The sequence below is a fragment of the Taudactylus pleione genome, unplaced genomic scaffold, assembly GCF_031769625.1.
Source record: "Taudactylus pleione unplaced genomic scaffold, aTauple2 ptg000006l, whole genome shotgun sequence".
Taxonomy (NCBI): Eukaryota; Metazoa; Chordata; class Amphibia; order Anura; family Myobatrachidae; genus Taudactylus; species Taudactylus pleione.
The window spans coordinates 5,838,710-5,865,175 of record NW_028284409.1 but is presented as its reverse complement, the minus strand read 5'-3'; the positions used below and the strand labels follow the sequence as shown (position 1 = coordinate 5,865,175).

The following is a 26,466-nucleotide window of genomic DNA, read 5'->3' as shown; positions in this document are numbered from 1 at the left end:
CCTGGATATGTATATACATGTTTATTAATTGAGCTGACACAATCTGCCAGCATGATTTAAGGCTCCTTGATTGGGCATACAATATAAAATGATCCTACACTAATGCTAACATATGTAGGACATCTATTATTATATATCTATAAAGAACAACAAAAAATAAATAAAGTGCAATTTACAAAAACTAATATATGGTATAACTCATTATTTGCACAGGCTTACATACAGTACCATTAATTGTAATTATAATCATATTTAGCTGAGCAAATAGCATGTTGCTAATAGTTCACAAAAAATGGAATAAAAGCAACAACAATGATATAAAAACATAAATGCAAAAGTATTCACCCCCCTTGGCTTTTTACCTTTTTTGTTACTTTAAAACCTGTAATTTATTTATTTTTTTAATCTGACTTTTATGTGATGGATCTGCACAAAATAGTCTAATTTGGTGAAGTTAAATGAGAAAAATGGGTTCGGTATGACCTACCGTTGGCCGACAGCTGCTGCCCAGCAGGGGTGAAAACCCCGATCATCCAAGGTAAGTATTTCCTAACCCTATTCTACTCCCTAACCCTAACCTCCACCCCAAGTGCCTAACCCTGATCCCCCCTCTAAGTGCCTGACCCTGATCCACCCTCTAAGTGCCTAAACCTAACCCCCCCCCTTCCCCACCACCTGAACCTAAGTCCCCCGGGGCAGGTGCCTAGCCCTAATCCCCTCTTCCCCTAGCCTAACCCTAGCCTCTCGGGTGGTGCCTAACCCTAAGTCCCCCCCAGGAGCCCTAAACCTAACCCCCTCCCAAGGCCGTCCGCGCCCGGCTACCTTCGATTGGTAAGCCGGGTGTCGGGCTCCCGTCGTAGGTAAAATGACAGGCGTCAGGATTTTGATGCCTGTCATTTAACCCTTGCCGGGATTAGAAAGTCAGGAAGCCGGCGGTCGGGATTCCGTCCGTCGACTTCCCGACTGCTTCCCGAGAAAAACATATATAAAAATGACTCTTTACAAATAAAATAGCATGTGCATATGTAATCACCCCCTTTGCTATGAAGCCTCTCAAAAGTTCTGGTGCAACCAATTACTTTCTGAAGTCACATAATTAGTGAAATGTAGTCCACCTGTGTGAAATCTAAATGTCACATAATCTGTCAGTATAAACACACCGTTTCTGAAAGGCCCCAGAGGGTGCAACACCACTAAGCAATAGGCATCACCCCATGAAGATGATGGAGCTCTCCAAACAAGTCAGGGACAAAGTTGTTGAGAAGTACAATTCTGGGTTGGGTTATAAAACAATATCCAAATCTTTGATGATCCCCCGGAGCACCATCAAATCCATCATCATCAAATGGAAAGAACATGGTACCATAACAAACCTGCAAAGAGAGGGCCGCCCACCAAAACTCACAGACCGGGCAAGGAGGGCATTAATCAGAGAGGCAGCACAGAGACCAAAGGTAACCCTGAAGGAGCTGCAGAAATCCACAGCAGAGACTGGTGTATCTGTGCATGTGACCACAATAAGCCGTACACTCCATAGAGCTGGGCTTTATGGAAGAGTGGCCAGAAAAAAGCCATTACTTAGTGATAAAAATAAGAAGACACGATTTGAGTTTGCCAACTGGCATGTGGGCGACTCCCCAAATGTATGGAGGAAGGTGCTCTGGTCAGATGAGACTAAAATTGAACTTTTCGCCCACCAAGGAAAATTCTATGTCTGGCGCAAACCCAACACATCCCATCACCCCAAGAACACCATCCCCACAGTGAAACATGATGGTAGCAGCATCATGCTGTGGGGATGTTTTTCTGCAGCAGGGACTGGGAAACTGATTTGAGTCGAGGGAAAGATGGATGGTGCTAAATCAGGGATATTCTTGAGCAAAACCTGTTTCAGTATGCCTGTGATTTGAGACTGGGATGGAGGTTCACCTTCCAGCAGGACAATGACCCGAAGCATACTGCTAAAGCAACACTCAAGTGGTTTAAGGGGAAAGATTTAAATGTGTTGGAATGGCCTAGTCAAAGCCCAGATCTCAATCCAATATAGAATCTGTGTTCAGACTTGAAGATTGCTGTTCACAAGCGGAAACCATCCAACATGAAGGAGCTGGAGCAGTTTTGCCTTGAGGAATGGGCAAAAATCCCAGGGGCAAGATGTGGCAAGCTCATAGAGACATATCCAAAGCGACTTGCAGCTGTAATTTTCACAAAAGATGGCTCGACAAAGTACTAACTTTAGGGGGGGTGAATAGTTATGCACGCTGAAGTTTTCTGTTATGGTGTCCTAAATGTTGTTTGATTCACAATATAAAAAAACACAACTTCACAGTTGTAGGCATGTCCTGTGAATGAAATGATGCACACCTTCAAACAATCCATTTTAATTCCAGGTTGTGAGGCAACAAAACATGAAAAATGCAAACGGGGGTGAATACTTTTGCAAGGCACTATATACACACCACTTAGGGCTTAATTCTGAGTTGCACATAATGCAATTCCAGATGCCTACATCATTTGTATGGTCTTATTCAACTATCCGCCCATATTCTGAGTCGTACAAATCTTTGTGGGAAATCCCTGTCATCATTAGTAACAGCACTTATACCTTCTCCATACTTGGTGTAAAAGATGCCACTCAAAGTGATGTACGCAATGCATGCGCACAACTCAATTGGTTGCAACTCTCGCTACATGTCCACGAGACGCCCACGGGATGCTTCTCTTATGTGGGAAAAACTGGTTGCTGTCCGGCATATTCTGCCATTAGTGATAAAAGACTGAGGAGGAGATGTACTATGCCTTGGAGAGAGATGAAGTGGGGAGAGATAAAGTACCAACCAATCAGCTCCTATCTGTCATTTTACAAACACAGCCTATGAAGTGATAGTTAGGAGCTGATTGGTTGGTATTATCTATATCCACTTCCCCTGAGGTTCATATGACTCAGAATCACTTGTAGCAGTTGCGGCATATAAGCAGTTTGCTAAAAATTGCGAGATGCGACCACATATGTACTTGCAGATGACTAAGTTGTAACCTCTGCTCACCTATACATGGAATAGACAGGGTCACATGATAATATACTTGCTTCTTCCAATATCTCCTATCTCTGCAGTGCCCCCACCCGAGTCTCTTGATAGTAGAGGGGTGTCCTCCAGTGGTTAGTTCAGGAAAACTCCTATGACCTATTACTATAAATTAGATGGCCCTACACTTGCATCCTTTAACTATTAAACAATGAAACAAGAGGAATGTAATTAAACTCTCAAGGTGATTTATTTTAACGAGGATATAGGCCAGGACAGGTCAACAATAAAATGATACTGTAATGATCAGCAAAGGATATTTATACTTTAAATTTACTGTTTGCTCATAGCTCAAAGATATACAATGACTCTGCCCCTGTAATTATTTTCCACCTTCAAACTATTTAGAGTATAATCACAAAAAATATCCATGAACAGATTCCACTTTAATCTATCAGACACTCAAAACTTTTAAATATACAAATTTACATAGTGCACCTCCCTTGACTCTTTGTAATAGTAAATAGTTACATACTTGACTCGAAGTTACTCCCTACTGTGATCTGGTTAGATGTGGGAGTTTGGGTCTCCTGTGCAACACTTATGTAAATTCCAAAGGAAGTCTTAAATAATGATGTGAAAATAATGCGGTCCTATATGCTATAGTGATGACAACAATTAATAGGTTCATTTTCTTATAGTTATAATGAATTTTCACTCTGAAAAGTATTGGATTGTATTACATGCATCTGCTCCTCTGCTGCAGGTCTGTACAGCTGAACTGAAACATAGGTGACGCTAATTTTTCTCACTGTCCTCTTCCTGTCCCCCCAATTCTCTTCCTATGTTGCTTTCGTTTTTGCTCCTTGTCAGCTTCCAGACTGACACTTTTTCTAATTGCATTTTCTTGCATCCTCATTAATTCTCCTCTTAGCTCCAACTGGCTGGTTCATCTCTCACCTCAATTCAGACCCGTTATTCAGTATTGTACTCGGACTCTGCCTCTCCATACAATAGCTTCACTTTCCACCTCTGAGCATTGGTTACAGCTCTGCCTGTCTGCTAGCGCTTCTCTCCCCCTCACCCATTATAGGGGGGTGATAGTTGTCTCATCCCTGGCCAGGTACCCCAGAGCTAACTGCCACACCTCCAACTGCCACTGTCCAACAGCTGGGTCTTACACCTACTGGGTGTCAACTCCATAGCAGCCTCACCCACTCTGCTCCCTGCCGGCTTAGCACCAACCCCTCCACTGCCGCAATCCTCAGCATATAAGGTAGTGGGGGTTACAAAGTGGAAAATAAAAATAAGTGAATGCACTGATTGATTTATGCACACTTTATGTTTTTTTGATGACTACATATGTATAATTGCACATTTGTAATTATTGCATTTATGTGATGTTCTGCCAGATCCCTAAAGTGTTTTGGTTTTGTAAGATAATGTACATTGTTGATATGTAGCCAGAGTAACCCCTATGGGCCTATGATGATAATCAGAGGCTAGTGAGTCAAGGAATATAAACATGAGGCTTTACTTGCTTTATGTGGGATCAATTATTAAATGGCAGCTCATAGGCATGGTAGTCATTCATCTGTGCTGATTTGCCGTTGCTGATCCTACATTCCTTAATTCATCATACCTTACCCAACTACTCTTTTGCATTGTAAGTTTGTGAGTGTGTATGTTTCTCAAAACTGAATTGACTGGAACCTTCATCTTATAACTTATAGAGACCGCATCATCTAAATATTGGTTATATCTTAAATTACATTCTCTGTTTAAACATACTATGACAGCAAATTTGTAAAAAATAAATGACATCTACAGTACAGTAATCAAGCATTTCTTCCTTAAACCATCAAAAACAAATCCCACAACTTTTTAAAACAATGTTAATTGTGGGATGCCAAAAAGTACAAGTGCAAAATCAGAGCAGTTAAGTTATACTTAATGTGACAAGATTGGCCATGTCCTTTTCTGTCACGCAACCAGGAATTTATGTAAAGTAAGAAGGGCTAGACTGGCCATCCGGCACTTCTGGCAAATGCCATAAAGTGCGATGGCCAGATGAGCAGGTTCCAGCTGACTGACTCGTGGCATACATCCCTTTTCCGCACATGTAATATCAACTTTGGGGCCAATCCGCAGCTCCAGTCTGCCGCTGAGTGCAAGAGATTTTCAAGAGTCTATTTATTATAGGCAAAAATACAGAAATATTTTTTGCAGGTTTTAGGACTATTAAATATTTATCAAAGCCCCCACCTGGCAGGCCATGCCCCCTCCCAAAAAACTCAGCTCAGCACGGGGGAGCGGGCAATAGTGTGATTGCCTCCACCTGTAATGCTGGGTACGATATATCAGCCTTCAATATATTGTGGGCATGTCGGAAGGTGTGTACCACCAATATGTCTGTGAACGACGTCGTTCAGACATATCGCGTTGGCTGTGCTGCACAGCCAATGGCCAGTATATCTGCAGATATATTAGCACATGGTGTTGTGTGTACGAGCAGTCAGCCGAACGCCCGTATACTTGCTGCAAAGGCCGCCGGTGGCTGATATCACAACATGTTAATACTTGCCCAGTTGTGACATAAGGCACGACACATCGGGCCGACGATTGGTAAATGTGTATGCACTTACCAATCGTCAGATAGAATGGCCGTTCCGTCGTACTAGTGTGTACCCAGCTTAAAACAGAAGACATTTCCTCTCTGCCCACTACTGCTGCCAGGGCCTGTATAGCAATGCAGCCGCAGAGGCAGTGAGAGGAGATAGCTCCAACAGCAGTGGTAGTGGACAGAGCAATGGGGGCTGTCGCTCCACCCGGCCTTGGCCCAGGTAAGTAGTACCCTCTCCCATTCCCTATCGACAGCACCACAGCAACGGGAATGAAGGGGGCAAGTATATTGAGGGAGTGAGAATAGATGCAAGGTACAGTACACACACATATTATATAAATATATATATATATATATATATATATACATACACAAATACACACTCAGACACCAGTGGTGTAAGTTCACCCCAGAAGCACGGAGGCAAGTTATAATTTGGTGCCCAACCCCCCATCCCCTGTCACAGCTGCTGACACTGTAGTGTAGCAATTCGCATGTAGACAGGCTATATATAGAAGGCAGCAGCTGATGGTCTGACATGGAGCTTCCCACTAGCGTATGGTAGCTTCTCAGGTGCCGGGAAGGGGTGCCATGTATTGGGCGGCCATGACGGTACACTTCGGGTACATAGTTACAACCCTAAGTGGGTTGAATATGTTGTGGACAATAGAGGAGGTGCCCCTTCAGAGCTGGAGCCCAGCGGCAGGCGCCTCCATTGTCTCCCATAGTTCTGCCCCTGATAGACACATATACACATACATACAGTATATGTGGAGGGGAGTGATGTGTTTGTGGGTGTGCCCTGTCTGTTTTATTTGTACTGCGCCACATCCCCAGGTCTGCAACCTATGGAGGTGACGGACATTTTGAAGGGGGTCAGTGGCTGCTAAATGTAGTCATTTTCCCCCAGAGTTAGCCTTACAGGTCTTGCTGAAAGCTGGGGCAGTATAACATTTTGGAGTGGGGTGCAAGTGGGAGGTCCACTGACAAGTCACAATTACGGTGTAATCACCACTTTAGGTGGCAGTTCCGTTTTAAACTGTACCACCTTAGATCAGCATACGCTTCTGCATATAAATTGTATTTGATTACTACTCGCTTCAATTACCTCCAAAGCATTTCTGCATGATTCATTTACTTTTGCAATGCATGTTAAAACAGACTTGCTGAAGTGCTCTTTTATACCTTGTTTCAATGTGTTTTAACATACTTTTATTTTAACTATACCTACATTGCACTTATAAATCTTAAATTTGCTCCTTCCCATGGAAGTAATTTGTATAATAAAAACATTCTGCTTTTAGGAAAGTTCAGTTCTTAAGTGGCCTCCAAAGCTGTTTTTACAAGGGCAATCCATTAAAACAACAACCATTACTATTACAGTTTTACAATAATTCACAGTGTTATAATAATGTACACTGCAGAGCACCATGGAGTGCAGAAATATTTCTCATTTGGAACTGAAATAAATTAGCTACAAATTTCTTTCTGCCAATAATTCACGACAGCCTCCAGTAATATTCTAGATTGGATTTCTTAATAACGAAATGTCATTTAAAATTGTACAAAGTACTAGTACTAAATACTTCTTATCTCAGTATTACATAAAGTAAATAGGATAATTTGCTTGTAATATTATACTATCTATCTATCTATCTATCTATCTAATCGATCATTTCTCTATCCATACATAGATATATTTACCAATTATTGCGATTAGGTCATGATAATTATAATTTCTTATCATCAAAATAATAAATTAAGTATTGCCAGGAATTACAATTAAGTACAATTCAGGGACAGGGACTCTAATAGGAGCCTGTACCTGTGGTTTATTAGAAGTAAAGGAATTACAAATCCAATCACTTTAACTCCGGGTTAGGACTGCAGCCGCACTACTGCACATGCGTGGTCTGCTGATACCCATGCTGAATACTCATGGGCTAGGGGAGTGTGTCGGGGAGGGGTTCTAAGGAAACATTTGCATTGTGTAGACCATAGGTAACAATGGCGTTAGCTATTGGGGCCATTGCATTCTGGACTTTGGTAAATTTCATATTTGGCATCCCATTAGAAACCAATAGGGGATACTTTTTTGAATGACAATGGATGTACAGTAGCAGGTATCGGAGGTATTGTCACTGCCGAATCACAGGCAGGTATGTATGATCTATGGGTGCAGGGCATGTGGTATGAGCCCCCTGGACACAGGCACCCATTGGTCCTTGTCTGACAACTAAATTAATATTGCTAGAAGACTTAGGGGCTGATGTTGAGTTGGGCATACACCCATTTGCTTGGCATAAAACACATTAATAATTTGGTAATGCCTGTAGCCTTACAAAAAGCATACACCTACGTCCATATGCACAGTTTCGTCTTATTTGACACTTGTGCCTTCTTTCAGCTGGAGAGGCGGAGCGTGGGAGGGAATGATGAGTCCGATATATTATGAATGCAGTAAAGGAATGTTCTCATAGAGATGCATGTATGCCTGTCAGTAGTTGTGTCACTTAGGTGCCTGATGGTTGTTGCACATACACACTGTTGATGATTATGGTCGCCAGTAGTAGCTAGCCCATTTAGTTGGCTGATTGAAGATTCACTCCTAAAGCTGTTAATGCGTTCTTCATTTATGCTGCATACTAGTTAGCAGCCCATCAAAATGATGGGACATTGTCGCAGCCACAAAATGTCCTATCTGAGTGCTCAAATTGGTCACTTTCGGTCATTTCTGCTCGCCAGCTTGGGGGCTGCGAGTAGAAATGTCAGCGCCAGCGGCTGAGCGTGCACGAACACAGCAACAATTGAATAGCTCTTTCAGGTGCCATCTAGTGGCCGCCAGAGCACAACACACTTGAATTCCCCTCATAGAGGTGAGACGGTGAGACGTAGCGGGTTTTTATATATATAGATATTATAGGATTTTGTGGGAGTAACCTGAACTTGTTACTTTCATTATTATATGAGGAGGATTATATTATAGAGGGATTTCATTTTAATCAAACATAACAGAGAATCATACCTCCCAACTGTCCCACTTTCGGCAGGACAGTCCCACGTGCAGGCCGCAGTGTCTCGCTGTGGGGGGAAGTTGGGGGAGCACTGTACTGTCAGTGCTGCTTTGTATAGCAGAGCAGCAGGTGAACTGATGTTGAGTGCATGCGCACAGCATCTGTTCACAATGCGGGGAAAGCCCTGGAGGCAGCCCAGCATCTCCAGGAGTGCTGGATCCCTCTCCGTTGGCCCCTGGCGGAGCATGCACTGACCTGCCATGTACAGTGTGCTTTATCCTATGAGACTGCGTCCAGCTTTTCAACAGGATGGGTTCTTATCGGAGCCTGTCTCCTGACAAGTAGTAAATTTGCGTGAAGCTGCAGATTTACACAAAATATTTATCACATCCGGATTGTAATAAATATGCTCCTATGGACTAGATTCAATTAGTTTTGTTAATTTACCACGCAGGTAAAAGGGTGATTCACGCGGTAAATCTGCCACTAATGCGCGTTAACCCATAGATTCCGGGATAAGTACCCAGAGCTATGGGATAACACATTTGCGGTTACTGTGATGAAGGCAGAACGCCCTATTTAATGCAGATTTCTATTCGAGCCTCAGGAGGAGGTGAACAGAAATCTGCTATAAGTGGCTGCTGCAGGATGTAATTGAATAGCCCCGGCACTGCATTGCGGGTAATTAGCCCTCCGAGGCTAATTGAATTCGGCCCTATATATGAGAGATGTTGCTATATTGTGTGCTGTCTAAATATCAATTAACATAATATTGCTAAATGCATTCTACTAAAATTTTGAGGAACTGAGATTTTTTTATTATTAATAATAATAAAAATAATAATAAAAACATGTTTTTTGTTTTTATGTTTTTGTAGTATGTCTCACTTTGTGCTTCTCTTTGCAGTTGAAGTATGGGAGTAGTCTGTTTTCCTTTTCAGCTGACAGTCTACTTGTAAGTACCAATTTAAAATATTTATTTAAATTTTTTCAAAACTTTGTAATGAGTGTGGAGATGGGGCTGGACTGGTGATTTAGAGGATAAGTTCACATTTGTGGACTTAATTATCTTGCTATTGAGCTATTGATTTCTAATGACACTGAGCAGATCATGCAATGGCCATGAACAGTATACACCTAATCCTTCTAAAAAGCAAGGACTTGCATAAAATGATGCATGTTGCATACACTAGAAACTGTATCTCTCAGCAGTAAAATATATTTTATTAAGCCCATTTTAGGGAAACTAGTCCACAAAGTGCAAAACCTTTTACAGCAACAGAGGTCTCCATATGGGAAAACAGCTAATGTTAGAGTGAGGTTTTAGTGGAGGAAGAAAATTGCTGGAGATGGTTGGTGTTTAAGAGGAAAAGAATAAATGAGGCTGGACTGTGGTGTAGATCACTGAGAGCTGAACCAGTGGTGTAGTTTGTGACAGGAAAGTGCTGGCAACAGTTGGCTGTAGCGGCTACAGCCTTGCACCCACATTTTCTGTACAATGCAATTAGGGAAACATTAAAAGGTAACCATCATAATTTGACTTGAGTAACAACCTCCTGTAGCACAATCATGGTTATATTACTATTTCCTCTTCTGAAGTCTTGGGGGAAATCTGTACTTTGATTACTAGAATAAATTTCTGAAAGTAAATATTCACACTGTCAAATAGGTTTAATATTCAGTGGATGTGCACTAACAATATGTGCGTGTACGTCTGTCTGAGGGGCACAGTGCCATCATAATAAGCTCTTCTTTGATTTAGAGGGGGAACAGAAATAGAGTTTAAATGAGTTCTTACAACAATTTTTCTTTAATTGCTTCTTGAAAAGGTCATGTGTGCAAGTCATGTCAGTTTTTCTGCTCTATGTCTAATAACACGTTATGTATATACTTCAGGTTCCTTTGACTCTATACACTTGGGAGTATATTTACTAAAGTGGAGATGTTGCCCATAGCAACCAATGAGATTATAGCTATTATCTTCTATAAACTGCTAGATAAATGTTCAGAAGAATCTGATTGATTGCTATGGGCAACATCTCCACTTCTAAACACCTGCACTTTAGTAAATATACCTCCCCAACGCGCCGTCTCTCAGCACACCATCGCCTCCCCCCTGCGTCGTCTCTCAGCTACACCATTACCTCTCCCCTGCGTCATCTCACAGCACACTATCACCTGCCCACAGTGTTGTCTCAAAGCACACCATCACCTCCTCCCCTGCGTCTCAGCGACACCATCACCTTCACCCTTGCATCATCTCTCAGCACACCATCACCTCCCCCATGTGTCATCTCTCAGCACACCATCACCTCCCCCTCCTTCGTCATCTCTCAGCCACACCATAAACCACCCCTGCGTTGTCTCTCAGTACACCATTACCTCTTCACTGCGTCATCTCTCAGCACACCATCGCCTCCCCGATACATTGCCTTTCAGCCACACCATCACCTCCCCACCTGTGGCGTCACTCAGCACACCATCACCACCCACCACGTCATCTCACAGCAAACCATCACCTCCCCCCACGTCATCTCTGAGCACACCATCACATCCCCACCATGTCGTCTCTCAGCACACCATTGCCTCCACATGCCGCCTCTCAGCCACACCATCACCTCCACCCCTGCAGCATCTCTCAGCACAAAATAACCTCACCACCATGTTGTCTCTCAGTACACCATCATCTCCCCCTGCTTCGTCTCTCACCACACTATCGCCCCCCCTGAGTCATCTCTCAGTACACCATAACCTCCCCACCACATTGTCTCTTAGCACACCTTCGTTTCCCCCCTCCATCATCTTTCAGCCACACGATCACCTCCCCTCTGCGTTGTCTCTCAGCCACACCATCCATCATCTTCCCACCTGTCATCTCTCAGCACATCATGCGTCGTCTCTCAGCACACCATCTCCCCCCTGCGTCGTCTTTCAACACACAATAGCGTCCCCTCCGTGACATCTCTCAGCACACCATGCATTATCTCTCAGCACACCATCACATCCCCACCGCATTGTCTCTAAGCACACCATTGCCTACCCCCCTGTGTTGTCTCTCAGCAACACCATCACCTCTTCCCTGCATCGTCTCTCAGCACACAAATCATCTCCCCCCTGCGTCGTCTCTCAGCACACTATCAGGACATGTGAATGAGGGGCTGAAAAGCTCCACATAGGATATTCCCTATATATATATATATAGCTAGGAGTGACAGGGCTGACCTGGACAGGGTACCGCTCTGAACAGACAAAAGTATATACGAGTGCTTAGTAAATTTAGCGCTTTAACCTCTCACCCTTTTTTGAGTGAATTTTTAAATTTTTGTGGGCTTGTCAAATTTCCACATGTGTATCTGATGGACACAGACATGCACACAGACACACACTGACACAGATACACACTGATACAGACTCACTGACACAGATACACACAGGCACACACTGACACAGATACACACACACACACAGATACACTGACACAAATACACACACACTGACACAGATACACACTGACACAGGTACACACAGACACACACTGACACAGATACACACACACACTGACACAGATACATACTGACACATATACACACACACACTGATACAGATACACACTGACACAGACACACACACAGACACACACTGACACAGATACACACACAGACACACTGACACAAATACACTCACTCTGACACAGATACACACTGACACATATACACACACACACTGACACAGATATACACAAACTGACAGATACACACATACTAACACAGATACACCATGACACATACTCACACACACACTGACACAGATACACACACAGACAGATATACACACACTAACACAGATACACACACACACTAACACATATACACACACACTAACACAGATACACACACAGAACCACACACAGACACAGATACACACACTGACACAGATATACACACACTAACTCATATACAGATACACACACACTGATAAAGCCTATACAGACACACACCTCTTTCACACAAATGCAGCCAGCCAAATAAATACAACCCTGGCATCAATTGTTTTTAAAAGTCGCCCCCCCCTCCGGTGGCAGTCCAGCCCCCCTCCCCCCTTCCCGTGAGCGGTGCAGGTACGATGCCCTGGCCGGCAGCGCCTCCCTCTGCTGGGCTGGCCACAGCATCCAGGGCACTTGCCCCACTTGACCCCCCCTAGTTACATCACTGCATGCATTATATTAACTTTTATATGTAATAAGACCATAACATGCCAAAATTAGTTTGTCCTTAGTGCATTCAGTTACCTTAAGTACAGGGACCTCCATGTTCAATATGTTATTTAGAGTTGGTGCTGCCCTAGGCATTGTGAGTGAAAATGCTTTAAATAAAAGCTCATGTTCTTCTCTTCTAAAACTGTGTTACATTTACTGATCCTGTCAAAGTCCCAACAATCGGGATGCCGGCGCTTAGAATGCCAGCACCGGAATCCCAAAACCTGTCAGAATCCCGGTGCAGGCATCCCGACCACCTGTATTCCGAAGGTAAGTACTTGGGTTAGGGGGAGGGTTAGGGGCTAGGGTTAGGCACTAGAGGGAGGGTTAGGGTTAGGCTCTAAGGGCGAAGGGTTAGGGGGTGGGGAGGGGGAGGTTAGGTTTAGGCACTAGGGGGAGGTCAGATTTAGGAACCGGGGAGGGAAGGTTAGGGTTAGGAGTAGATAGAGGGAGAGGGTTAGGATACTGACCGACATGTATCAATATCCTAACCCTGCCAGGATGCTGGTGTCAGGATTCTGACCACCAGGATCCCGAGCGCCCAACCCATTAATACAGTGAACATAACACAATTTCCATGGAGCCCCATTGATTGTATTGCCCAAGGCAAGCATCTTCGTAGATCTTTATTGTAACAGTAAATATGGCCCTGTCCAAGTTGGGTGCAATTATTTGCTTTCCTGCATCACAATTTCTGTCAGTTTTGCTAACAAAATTACCGTTTTTCAAACTTGAGACTCTGGTCAGTATGGGGCATTACAGTGATTTTATGATAAAAACAAACTTGTAAAATATGTTCCCAACACTTTTATTACATCTAAAATATACTCTTTGTTCAGTGTATTTTGCCTTGATATGCAAAAAGGTATTCCCTCTGTTGTCCTCATGTGTGACCTAAGCCCAGCATCCTCTTCAATGAAACGCTAGCATCTGACTTGATGGCTATCAGATTTTGTTAAATTCTTCCACTGACATCTTAAAAGCATAATTAGAAATCTGCCATTTGTGGAGACTTTTACAGGATAGAAACATAAACTACTCCACTGTTCATTCTCATATAATGTTATACATTTAATGTATTTAGAATTCATTTATGCAGTTTGATTAGCTTCCTGGCTTGGCCATATGCATAACACGACAAAGTTAAATTGGGTGCTTTATACATACTGTATACATATATCAATGGGATCAGGAATAACAACTCATGAAGCTCAACCAAATTTGGCATTATGTTGACTCCTGGGCCTTTATTTAATATAGTGTGAAGTAGTATAATGCTCACTTAATGCATTAGTGGTCTCTCATCACTGAACAAGGTAAGAAGAGAAGCATTCCAGCTGACATCTGTGTGTGTATCTGTGGTTCCATACTGTACTGTACATGGCTGTTATTTGCATAATACTGTGCTTCTGTAATAGCTGTATTATTGTGAATACATGGGATATTTTTTTCATTTACCTAATCCATACCTCCCAACATGAACCTCTCCAGGAGGGACATAATGCTCTGGTCCTGGACTTCCCTGGTAATTTATGATTGGTGGAGGCTCCAGAGGTGGGGCTGCAGTACAGTCCAAAATTCAAATAGGGGAGTCACACCAACTGCCAGTGAGTTCCAGCCAGTGATGTTTGGCAGCGTGTGAAATGACAGTTGGTGTGACTCCCCTATTTGAATTTTGACCTGTGCTGCAGCCCCACCTCTTACCAGGGAAGCCCAGGACCAGAGCATTTTGTCCCTCATGGAGAGGGTCATGTTGGGAGGTATGCTAATCTGGTCATGCACACAGCTATTTTGTATATCAAAATGAGCAAGGGAGACCAAACTTATTTAAACGGGCTAACAACCAATTAAAACTGACAAAAAATAATACTGGACCTAATTTAAATTGAAATACAAATAAAATATTTTCTGAGCATCATTACAATGAGGCAACATAGCTAATTGGCCTTATGGTCTAATGACATGTAATGCCATACGCTATTCTCTCCTGTTCACCTCCTACCTCCATTACTCCATTACTCCTTCGGTGTATCAACTACTGACTCATGTTCCCCTCATCTTCCTCTATCTGTTGGCATCCCTCAAGACTCTGTTCTCTGTCTTTTCTACTTTTCTCTGTCATGGGGAGATGTATCAAATGTTCAAGTGAGATAAAATGGAGAATTTGCCGATACAGAAGCAACTAATCAGCTTCCAACTGTCATTTCATAGACTGTTCTAGATAAATGACAGCTATCTCTCTCAAAAGTTTGATACATTTCCCCTTGAATATTTCTAATTTGGCTAAAAACAGAACCAGGCTCGGACTGGCCTGCTGGGGAGTCATGGTATTCCCTGGTGAGCCCCACTGACTCTAAGCCACTCAGTCTACCATGTGAGGGAGGGACCAATGGCACTGCCACTGGCCACAAGGCAGTCCTTTAAAACAACCAGTAAGCATAGCGGGGGGTGGGGTGACAACGGGTAGTTAATGTTTTTTTCTTCTAAACCCCATGGAATTGGTTTGTCCAAGCACCAGCACTCGGAAGGAGGGGGCGGAGTTTCCGTGTCAGGGGGTGGAGTCTTCCATGTTGCCGGGGAAAGGGGTGGATGCCCAAACTGCTCTGCACTGCCTCTATCCCTGTTGACAGCCCAGACAGGAAAAATGTCATAGGGAGGACAGGAGGGGTCTGCGAGAGACATCAGCGCGGGAGGTTTAAGAGCAGCAACTACACTGCAGGAAGCAACGGTGCAGGTTTTTAGTAGTGGTGTTGTTCCCATAGCAACCAATTAGAGTCTAGTTTTTATCATCTAGAAGGTGCTAGATAAATGATAAGTAGAATCTGATTGGTTGCGATTGCCAAAAACTCCACTTCTAAAAACCATCACTTTAGTAAATATGTACAGTATACCCTAGAAGTTTCAACCTAGCAGTCTTCCCGGGCTATATGACGCCCAAGGTGTTTTGTAACACAACATACTCTACTGTATGATATTTTTTAATAAGTGCTAGCATAAAGCATATGCAAACCTCTTTACGCACATACATGAACAACACTGAAGTATGTAAAAAAGTATTTACCAATGATTTTTTTTAAAAATATAAAAAATTATTATAGATAGCATTTGTTTGTAGTTATTATGGATTTAATATAAGAAAGGAGTGACTGTGGCATGTACACACATTTGGTCTTCCTATCTGTCAGTACTTTGTAACACCACTTTTAGCAAAGATAACAGCCACCAAAAAAGTATCATGCTAAAGCTGCCCACACACATAGTGATATTTTACCCGATTTGGCAGATTTTGATGAATCGTGACAACAAATCGTGTAAAATATGGCCAAATCGTGAATGTCCACTGACGATCACGATGCCAATGCGCGTCCCCGCTCGTCGTACATCGCATCTTCAGATCTGCCGTGCTGTAGGGTAGATTTACCAATCTGGGACACAATGCACTGAATGCACGATAGATCTTAAGTCAGATTGGACATTGTTTACTCCAAATCGTGTGTAGGACTGCTGGGGAGCTGCCTGGGGAGAGTTCAGGGGAAATCGCACACATCGTGGGATCATGTGCAGATAGCTATGTGTGTGGGCACACTAAGATTTCTATTCCTGCTTTGGCATTTTTTGCAATTTTGTTGAACTGTTCTAATTCAGTAACATTCTTATGGCTCCTTGCATGCATCATATGTTAGATATCTTCCTCCACATGTACTTCATAGCTTTTGAGATATTTTGGATCAAAATACTCAACATTTGCAACATTCCTGTGTCAATATAATCAATAACTGAGACACATGATTTTAGGATTTGTTAGAATTTAATGACATTAATTCTCCTTTCTAATGACAATCTGTGTGCTAGAGACTGACAATCACTGACAAAATAATCATGTCTTTAAATGATTCCGCCATATATTCTCCGGGACGTAGTAGACATCCCGGTGGTCGGGATGCTGGTGCTCAGAGTACCGGCCTCCCGACGGTGAGTATTAGGATTAGGGGGAGGGTTAGGTTAGGGGTTACCGTTAAGCACTAGGGGAGGGTTAGGATATGGAGGGGGGGAATATTAAGGTTAGGCTGCGGGGGGAAGGGTTAGGGTTAGGTGGCGGGATATATATACATAACGGTTTTGTCCGTTCTGAAAAAAAACTGTCAGCGTTTTTACCAGTAGATCAGTAACTTTCACAAGCAACGGTTTTGTGCCATGTATAATGTAAATGTTGTGTTTTCAATCTCTTTTTAATTTTTAAAACTGAAGACCATGGACGGCAGCTGTCCCAGTCAGTGGTTATCACGGCTGTAACACGCCGACCATGCCGCATTTGTGCAGTGTGAAAGCCCTAATGTATTTGTAACCGCCACTAAAATTAAACAACGGCAAAAAAAAGTCTGTTTTTTTTGCCGGACGGACAAATAGGGTTAGGAAACTTATCTTTGGGCATCAGGATTCTGACTGTCGGGCTGCAGCTCTCAGTATTCTGATATGCCGGCATCCCGGCCGCTGGCATCCCGTACCCAACCCTTTACTCCCAATGTATATTATTTAATTCAATTTGAATTTAATCAGTTCAAAACATTTTGTTCCAACTTATATCGATTGTATCCTTTTACATGCTTTAAATGATGAGTTGTCTCAGATGATGTTTTAATAAAGGCATTCTTCTAACAACTTTTACAGGCAGATCGCTGTCGTATAAGCAACACTGTACCTACACTGCTTTCCCAATGTTATTTAAAGTTTCAGAAAACTGCAGTCAGCTGCTGTTCTGTTTTGCATTTGTGATGATTTATTGGGTAGCATTATCAAGGCGTTTTCTTGACCATTCAGACAGTACTTTCACTATAACGGGATCACATGCATTAATTTAAATGGATACTTTTGCTAAGTAGTTATATATATATATATATATATATATATATACTAAATTTTTGAGTGGTGGAATAAGGCAACTGAACGCATGAGAAAAGGGTGTGGTCATGCATTATTGGGCATGTCCAGGGTTTCACAAAGTGCTAAACCATTCTCCTCCTCCAATGCATGTGCACAAGTGCTGCAATCATACATTGCTGTTTTGCTATGCAAAGCAGCAGTAACCGGCAATCATATGGCCCTCCGTGCAGATGTCCATATCGGGATGGAGAGACAGAGCCTTCAATTTGAGACATTAGGGAGGTATGGGTTGTAACTTACTCATAAGCAAACCGTAACTAGGGGTGTGTGAGTGGTGCCATCGCACAGATCGCAGGGCCCTGTGGGTGGCATCGTTGCTGCCCCACAGCCCTTGCTTCTGCAGTGCCACCTGGAGTGTCCTTTAAACGCTCCAGACATGCATCCAGCAGTCTGTACAGTTGCTCAGAGCATCCTCAGAACGCTCCGGGCAGTGCTGCACGCAGTGGTACTGGCAGCCCCGGCCCCCCCTGCACAACATCATGACGTCTTGCACAAGAGAGTGGGGCTGGCGCGGGGCACACTACAGCCCTCTTATGCGACTGCTCATAAGGTTCCCACATTAGTGGATATATTTACTTATGTGACGCCCTCTTTGTCTAAGTATGACCCGCTACAGAGCCTTCCAACCAATAGTGTTAAATAATGCAATTCAGCTGCTTGTATCCATCTCCTTTAATAGTGTTCTGACAGCTGCTGCTGGATGCTATTAGGTTTACTGACAGTGCCAAAAGTACACAGGAGCATCCACATTAGTCTATAGCTCACTCTATTCGCCTATGTGTACTGACGGCACTTCTTCTACGATGTTCAATGAACCCTATTTGCAGTGCTGAATGCAGCTCAAATACATATGTGCCATAGTCATCGAGAAAGTGCCTCAATAGTTGACACAGTCTATGAACACAGAATTGTCTTTACCTAAATGAAAGTCTATAACTGTGGGCCGTAAAACTCCACTCTGTTTTAATAGAAAATCACACTAAAATATTGCAATTTTGAGTACCATGTAATTTCCAATTGCTGTCCCCTATCCGTCAAGGCAGATCGGGGTGAGCAAGCACACATTATTTACAGTATTAGTGTGGCACTGTGTGTCAAGATGATAGCTGCTCTGATTGGCTGGTCAATGTCCTCTTTCATTTATTCGTTTTGCGCCTTTGCTAGGTGTATGTTTTCGTTAACTTTACAAAGTGAGGTTTTGTCACTGTAGTAACCGGCTCTGTGAAAAGCCTCCTTAAAATATCCCCCTTAAACTATGCACCCACCGCCCTCTATTCAGCTGATTTGCCATGAAGAAGTCAAAAATGTCCGATTCCCCTAGGGAATTCTGTACTATGCTGACTAGGCAGGGGCAGGAATCATGCTACAAGTCTCTCTGTTATAATATGACCAAACCAACCGGACATACTGTAGCATGGTGCTGTTTGTTGTCCACAGCTTTATTAGTAACCATCCCAACCTATAGCACTTGTGTTGGTTTATTTTACAGACAGAGGATCACTTTTTTTTTGTTTTATTTTTTTTAAATCAAGTTGATAGCATTGACTGCCACGAAAATCATATTATTCTTAAATGATCATCTACCTACTGTCTTCAAAGCTTTGGATTATCCATCTAGTGTCCATTTTTCCAGGATAATGATCCATTGGCAATTTTTTAGCTTTGGTCCCTCTACAAACAGGTTTGACATGCAACAAATGCTGCTTAACAGTACTGAATAGAGGGCCCGATGGCCTGATTCAGCATGGATCGCAATTGCAACAGCTCTTGCAGATCGTCCAATTGTTGCGTACTGCGCATGAGTATGCAATGCAATGGCGTGCTTGGCGATTGCACTGCAATTACGGACGCACTGTGGAATCCATTGCAGAGTGAGTGACAGGACGTGAGTGTTTGGAGGTGGGGACGGGGGAGTGGTTGCCAAAATGCAGGTGTGCCTGTCCGTTTGAAAGCCATTGCATGGGCGTGCTTAAATTAGCCACTGCAAATTGCCTACGCAGCTTGAGTACTCACTGCATGCAACGAGACACAGGCAAATTCTGGGACAGGTCAGAGCTGCTGTATTTGTGCGTGAGTGGCCGATGTATACGCAGGACTGCGAGGTATTACGGATGTGAGAAGGCAGTAGTGGGCGTCTCTATGCTGGCTGAGCGGTGGCAGACATTAGCATATTTTCAGATTCATTGCGTGCGTTTACGCAGCTGCGATTGCAATTGTGATCCGTGATGAATCAGACCCAGAGTGTGTATCGAGTGAGAAAAGCTTACATTTTGGTGTAGCATTTTCCAGTGACATTTAATAGAGTTCTGTAAAATCATATTTACAGAAGTTGCACTGACAAAAATCACTGCTGAAAAATTGTTAGTACCTGTATGATGTCACCCAAACTATAATATGCAGCTCTCTGCAAAAAGATATTGTTCCGATTACAATAAGTATATTATTGCACATATTTATATTTAGCAAATTTTAGTTACCAAGGTGTATAATGTTAGAAAAAGTGTGATAATTAAATCAAACATTGTGTCAACAATTGCTTGCTGGGCAGAACATATCCAAAATGTTAATAGTAAGGTATAAGGCAGAAAACACAAACACCATTTACAATTTTACTTTAATACAGTGCAGAATAGTATTCAGTGGAATAATGAAACAAAATTAGAAATCATAGATTTTATCACCAAAATCTCAATGAAATGGCCTCTCCTGTTGCAAAACTCAGTTCACATGACATTTGTGCAGAGTTTGAATTTGCAAATAAGATAGCCCTTCTTGAAGGACCAGTAAAATAGAATGCAAGCTCCATTGTTGGAAATATCACCAATAACATTTACAAACACATATGCAAAGTAATAGAACACTGAAAAGTCAAAGGATACATATCTGAATTATCATGTACTACATACAATTCTTCTTTCTTTGTAAGACATGGGTGGAAGAAATCTATAGCCATGAACAGCTCGACCAGAGCTCACTTGCACATTCAGTTAGCTAACAAGAGTAAGAACAATTATTATTATGTTATGATTTGTTACAATATATAAACTTTCACATCTAAGTTTTTAAATCATCTGATTAGTTTTTTAAAATAATATATATTGGATCAAGATATTGTTTAGTTATTCCTTTTCTTTATGTACAATATTGTGGTCGCACAGAAAACGCTACCAGGTTGGGACATATCAAACTTGTACCATGGCGGTAGAAATATACATAAATATAAGTTTGTTTGTAAAATCTTTATAACCTGAGTTGTATTACACTGCAAATCAGGTTATACGAGAACGTGGACTATCATCATCATTATATTAGCCTCAGCTAACTAAACTACTAAAACATTTAAGTTCATGTATAGACTACGTGCGGGTATTCTGAAAACCGTCTTGACAGTATGAATTTGTAATCCATGTACTCATAGAATTATGATTCCTTAAATTACAAGACTTAATTGTGTTGCTGTTTTGACAATTATACTAAATATGTATGTGCTCAATGCAAACTGAGATGTTGCATTGTTTAAATTGAGGTAATTTTGAATACTATCATGAAAATAAAAATATTTAAAAATACTAATTAAATGGACAAAAAGCAGAAATCTCAATATGAAGTCTACATTTGTCAGTTTTTGGCATTTACTATGAGAGACAAGCAATTTCATTTGAAATTAGCCTTGTTAAGATGTACTAAAGTAAGCCAACATTACATTATTTTAAAAATCTAACAGTAGAAGCAGAACAATCTTATTAACCTGGCTACAATCTGCCAGCCTGGTAATAACTGTGTTCATAAGTAGTGTAACATGTTTCTTGTATTGACTGCCTTTTAAAGCTTAAATAAAGGATCTGTGTTCCTGAATCACTAACATTTAACTGAAGAATATTCAATTATATGAAAGTATTTTTTAAACAAAAAAAACCCAAAACTTTCAGCAGCCTTCATAAAAATTATACATAATCTGTAGAAGAGCATAATATTTTGCAAGCTCTTTTTGCAATGTTTATAGAATAAAATTTTATTTTTCTGAATAGACCCCTATTCTTATAAATGCAAATTAACATTAAAAGTACATTTTCAGCAAGGTATATGCCAATCAAAATACACAGCTGTCCACAAATAGCATCAGAGTATGTTCACCTACATTAATAATGTTTATTTTTCATAAGCCTTTGCCTTTGCACTTCAACAGTAGTAAAATATTCTACTTCATCTGCAGAACCATGCCCTGAAATCTCTGGGGCCACAGGACCATGCCAACGCTGAAAGGTTTCAAATATCAAACTATGCTATTCTGTGAGGGTCTCTGCGATCAATTAGCACATTTCAATGACATGAAAGGTTACAGTCAGACTCATTTATATCACATCCCTTGTGACAAAATGTGGTTTCAAAACTGCACTGAGCTTCTGAGAACCGATACAGTTGAATATAATTATCTCTTTACAAACTTCCAAAATGTTAATCTCATTTTAGTTTACTTTACAATTTTTTCAGATCTACAAAGCACAACTTCTGAAGTGTACCACATTAGGGGGTGCTTTCTAAACTCTGTATATACTATTTATGAGAGTGAATAATTAGCCCTGGAATACTGAGGCTGTTGATCAGGGATTCACAAAATTTACAGAAATAGAATTTAATTTAGCTGAGATCTTTAGAATAGCTTTTAGCAATATTATTATGTGTTGAGAAACTCATAGTGGGTTTTAAATGAAGGTTAATGTTAATTTGCTTTAAGTTTTTTTTTCTAAGCAATGATTAATTCTTAATTCTCATTTGATATGCAGAAAAAGCAAAATTAATTGAGACCTAACAGTGCGCCATATGCAGTGTAGAAAGGATATATTGAGATTTTTATGTTTCAAATTGTGTATAGCTTGCTTTCTCCTAACAAATGATGCTAAACGTAATAAACAATACAAAATAGTAGTAACAAAACTCATTTCAAATTCCAGAATACAAATCCTAATGTTATACTAATGTTAATGTGATTTTATGCAGGAGTTTGACAGGGACATTTTAAATAGCCATCTTTCCATAAACCTTACACACAATAAGTAAATGCTGTGACTTAGTTTCCAAGAAAAGACATTTCTAGGTGGCATATCATGATTTCAGGACATTATGTAGGCTCACAAAATACAATTATAGACCCAGCTAAAACCTCACATATTCTACTTCATTGGGAAATCCTCGCTGTTTAGTTCTTCATGTTGCAATCTGAAATATTTACAACCAGACAGTGCCTAATTTTAGTTTTTAAGTGCTTTACCAGTTCTATGAAATACGATCAGCAGCTGCAACATAGAGGTATGCTGAATGCATCACAGCTATTCGGGCATCATGCAGTATGAGACAATCTCTCTCTCTGATGAACAGGCCATTCTGATCCTCAGCATGAACCCTGGTCATTTACTGACACATGCACTTTACAGATTATGATCATATTATCTTCAAATTGATATTTACCATACATATTGGAAAGGTATTTTTCATTTGCAATAATCTGGGGATGATTTGTAGCATTTTCTATCACTCCATACCTATGTCTGCTTACTGACCATTCTTCTTATTTGACATCAGTGTATAGTGCCCTAGAAAATATGGTCACTTTAAAAAAATTTCTGTACTGGTACAGTTATTAATAATAGTAATATTAAAATGCAATCTATGTAGGATAATGTGGAAATCTAACAACAATCTAAATTTCAATTTGGAATAGAATACTAAAATGTAACTAATACACCTATACCCAGACACACATATATAAATACTGTATAAACACAAGGGAAAACAAGTGAACAGTGACACATATTCTGCAAAGCCTAGACACATACTGTTTGTCACCTACAATGTGACTAAATGAGTAAGCTGCATATATATTTTCTATCACATTTTTTTTATATCTCTGTGTATGTGCTGCTGTGCTTGCACTATTCATTTTGAATTTAAAACTACATTAACTTTAAATATAAACTAAGCCAATATATTTTTTTTGTATGCACAAACTATCTAAAATGTTATAATGGTAATGTAATTAAACAAATAAATATGTAATTATATTCAAATATGTACAAATATGTAGAACATGAAAGAAAACCTACAGTAATACAGATCGCGATATGTCAGAATGTAATTGATTGAAACTAGATCTAGATATACAGTTACAACATGTACTAGTACTACTTGCATTTTTGTGATGAAAAACTACGTTAATTATGTATGAATTTATGTATAATTAGTTCTAGAACTTTGGAAAAACAGTTGTAGTTTCAACAACTTAAAAATTATTTTTCCTTAATGTAAGATTGAAGTGATCACAAATTACAAGAAATTACTAATGTACATGTTTTTTTAATTGTATATCTACACTACAACAAAATTCAAAAGATATAGCATACTAACTGTCAGTCACTTCTTTCTTATGTTACTTTGCTATATTTCTTTCCTCTGTTTCATGTTTTGTTTATTTACTATTATTGTATTTTTATTATTATTATTATTATTATTATTCATTTTTTTGTGCAATGCATTTATGACATAAGAATTTTTTTTTCAAGCTTTATATTATTTTTATTATTATCATATACAAGTTGAATTAAAGGTATGGGTTCATGAGGGCTACAAAAACCTAAAAGACATGTCCCATTTGTGAATGGCACAAGGTGAAAAGTGTTTTTCTTATATGTATAGTAGGCACAAAGATGTGAGCAAGCAGAAGAGTTAAGTATGTAGGGCCAATGTGTGAAATTCAAGCTAAAGCGTTTTTCCTCGGGTATCAGATTTTCGAAGTGCTGAGAAAGAAGCCCGGATCTGCAAACTTATGGCCAAGAGCCCATTTGGTTTGAAAACAGAGAATCTTGTTGCCTTCACTCTGATCAATTGCAAACACATAAACATACACTGGCTCCACGTGGAACTGTCTTCATACCAAAACATTGAAGCCCAGGAGCATTGCATGGTGTCTCTATCAAAGGAGAGGAAGTAGAAGGGATTGAGGGAGAAAAGGCCAGAAAACATGTAGGTAGGTGTGTGTGTGTGTTTGTGTACGTGTGTGTGTAGACATACATTAAATGTATATACATAACTTATTCACACATTCAAACTATTATTTGCATTAAGTTTGTCCTTTACCAGTATTATGTATAACAACCTCTCTTACAGACCTTCTGCAATGATTGCAAAGGCAGAAAATGAAAACAAAAAGAAAACCCAACACCTCAAAATGTAGGAAATTTAGGCTCAAATACAGTAATACAATCCCTGCTTGGAAAAGGACAATTTTGGTATCAGTTACATAATCTCTTATGTAATATCCTCTGGTATGTTTCAGTAATGGAAATAATGCTGACCCTTTTATTAAATTAAGGATCTTGGAATAACAAGACTGAGCATTGTGATTCAACAACAGGCTGTCACAGAGGAATATGTAATGCTCTGATTATAAGGAGCACAGGAGGCAGAGATGACCCCAAACAAACAGGACACCTCCCCCAAAACTTTTCTGTTTTCCTGCTTAACATAACAAGGCTCCTAGTTCCCAGCCTTCTGTCACTGTGTCACCCCCACCCCACACACACACACACACACACACACACCACCCATCATCATCATCATCACTGATCTGATAGTAACTAGTACAGCTGTACTGCTGTGTGTTGTGACAGGGTAACTCACCTTCTGCTCCAACCTTGCTGCTGCCTTATCTGCTCCTCCAGTGACAGTCACTGTAGGTGGCTCCTTGGAGACACAGAGTCCCAACTAGCTGGGAGCGGCTGCCCGTACACAGCAGGTCACATAGGCAGTCAATGGAGCCACAGCTCCAGCACCCGCTCAGCCGCCCGACTTCTTCACTATGGTCCTTCTTTCAAAGAGAATAAACATAAAGTGGCCAAAAAGAGCAACAAAACTCGAACCAGATTTAAAAAAAAGGAAGTATATGTGAGTGAGGATCCCACGTGTGGAAAGCGCTGCAGGCTCAGCAGCACAGAGCTGTTCCTGGTGGGGTGGAAGGGTCTTTGCTCATGTTGATTTTCTGAGTGGATAGTCCTCGCACGCTGTCATTGGCTCTTTCTCGCGTGGGGAATGAGTGAGGTCACTGTGTGGATGCAACATGTGCTTAGGCAGAGTAGTTCTTTCTGGTCAGCTCCACTCTGGTGTTTTTCTTCCCACACAAAAGTGTGTGAGCACTGCACACACACACACACACCCCGAGTGCAGAGGAATTCTCTCTCAGCCTCCTTCCTTCCCCCTCTCTGCCTCTCTTTCTCTCTGCTGTCCGTCTCTCACATTACCAGCAGCCTGTCACTGACAGTGAGCAGCTCTCTCTGCCCTGCTCCTTACTAGTGGCCTTGTCTGATAACACATTTGTAATTGTGTGAGCAAAAATGATTTTATCCACATACACAATACTGTATGATTCCTTTCCATTTTAGTAATATACTTGTTTTTCTTCACTATCCACTAGGTGCCAGTACTTGCTCCCCTGTTAAAAATGGCAATACAGAAAAAACATCACGTTAAGGTGAAATACAGATTTTAATAAACACATATCTTAAAGTTACTTTAAGATTTGTTAAAAAAGTATTCTGTGCAACACATTGTAGTAGT

General features: G+C 41.0%; 1 protein-coding gene across 4 annotated transcripts in view; it reads right to left on the bottom strand.

Annotated features, from left to right (window-relative positions):
- The window catches only part of EYA4 (EYA transcriptional coactivator and phosphatase 4), a 297,758-nt gene extending 271,631 nt beyond the window's left edge, over nt 1–26,127 (bottom strand). For 3 of the 4 annotated variants that reach the window (XM_088452303.1, XM_088452311.1, XM_088452326.1), the window contains exon 1: nt 25,534–26,122. The gene's annotated coding sequence lies outside the window, so the exon portion shown is untranslated. Of the gene's footprint in view, nt 1–25,533 lie in introns of all 4 variants that reach the window. The other variant, XM_088452214.1, reaches the window with a different exon arrangement.
- Nucleotides 26,128–26,466: the final 339 nt, after the last annotated feature.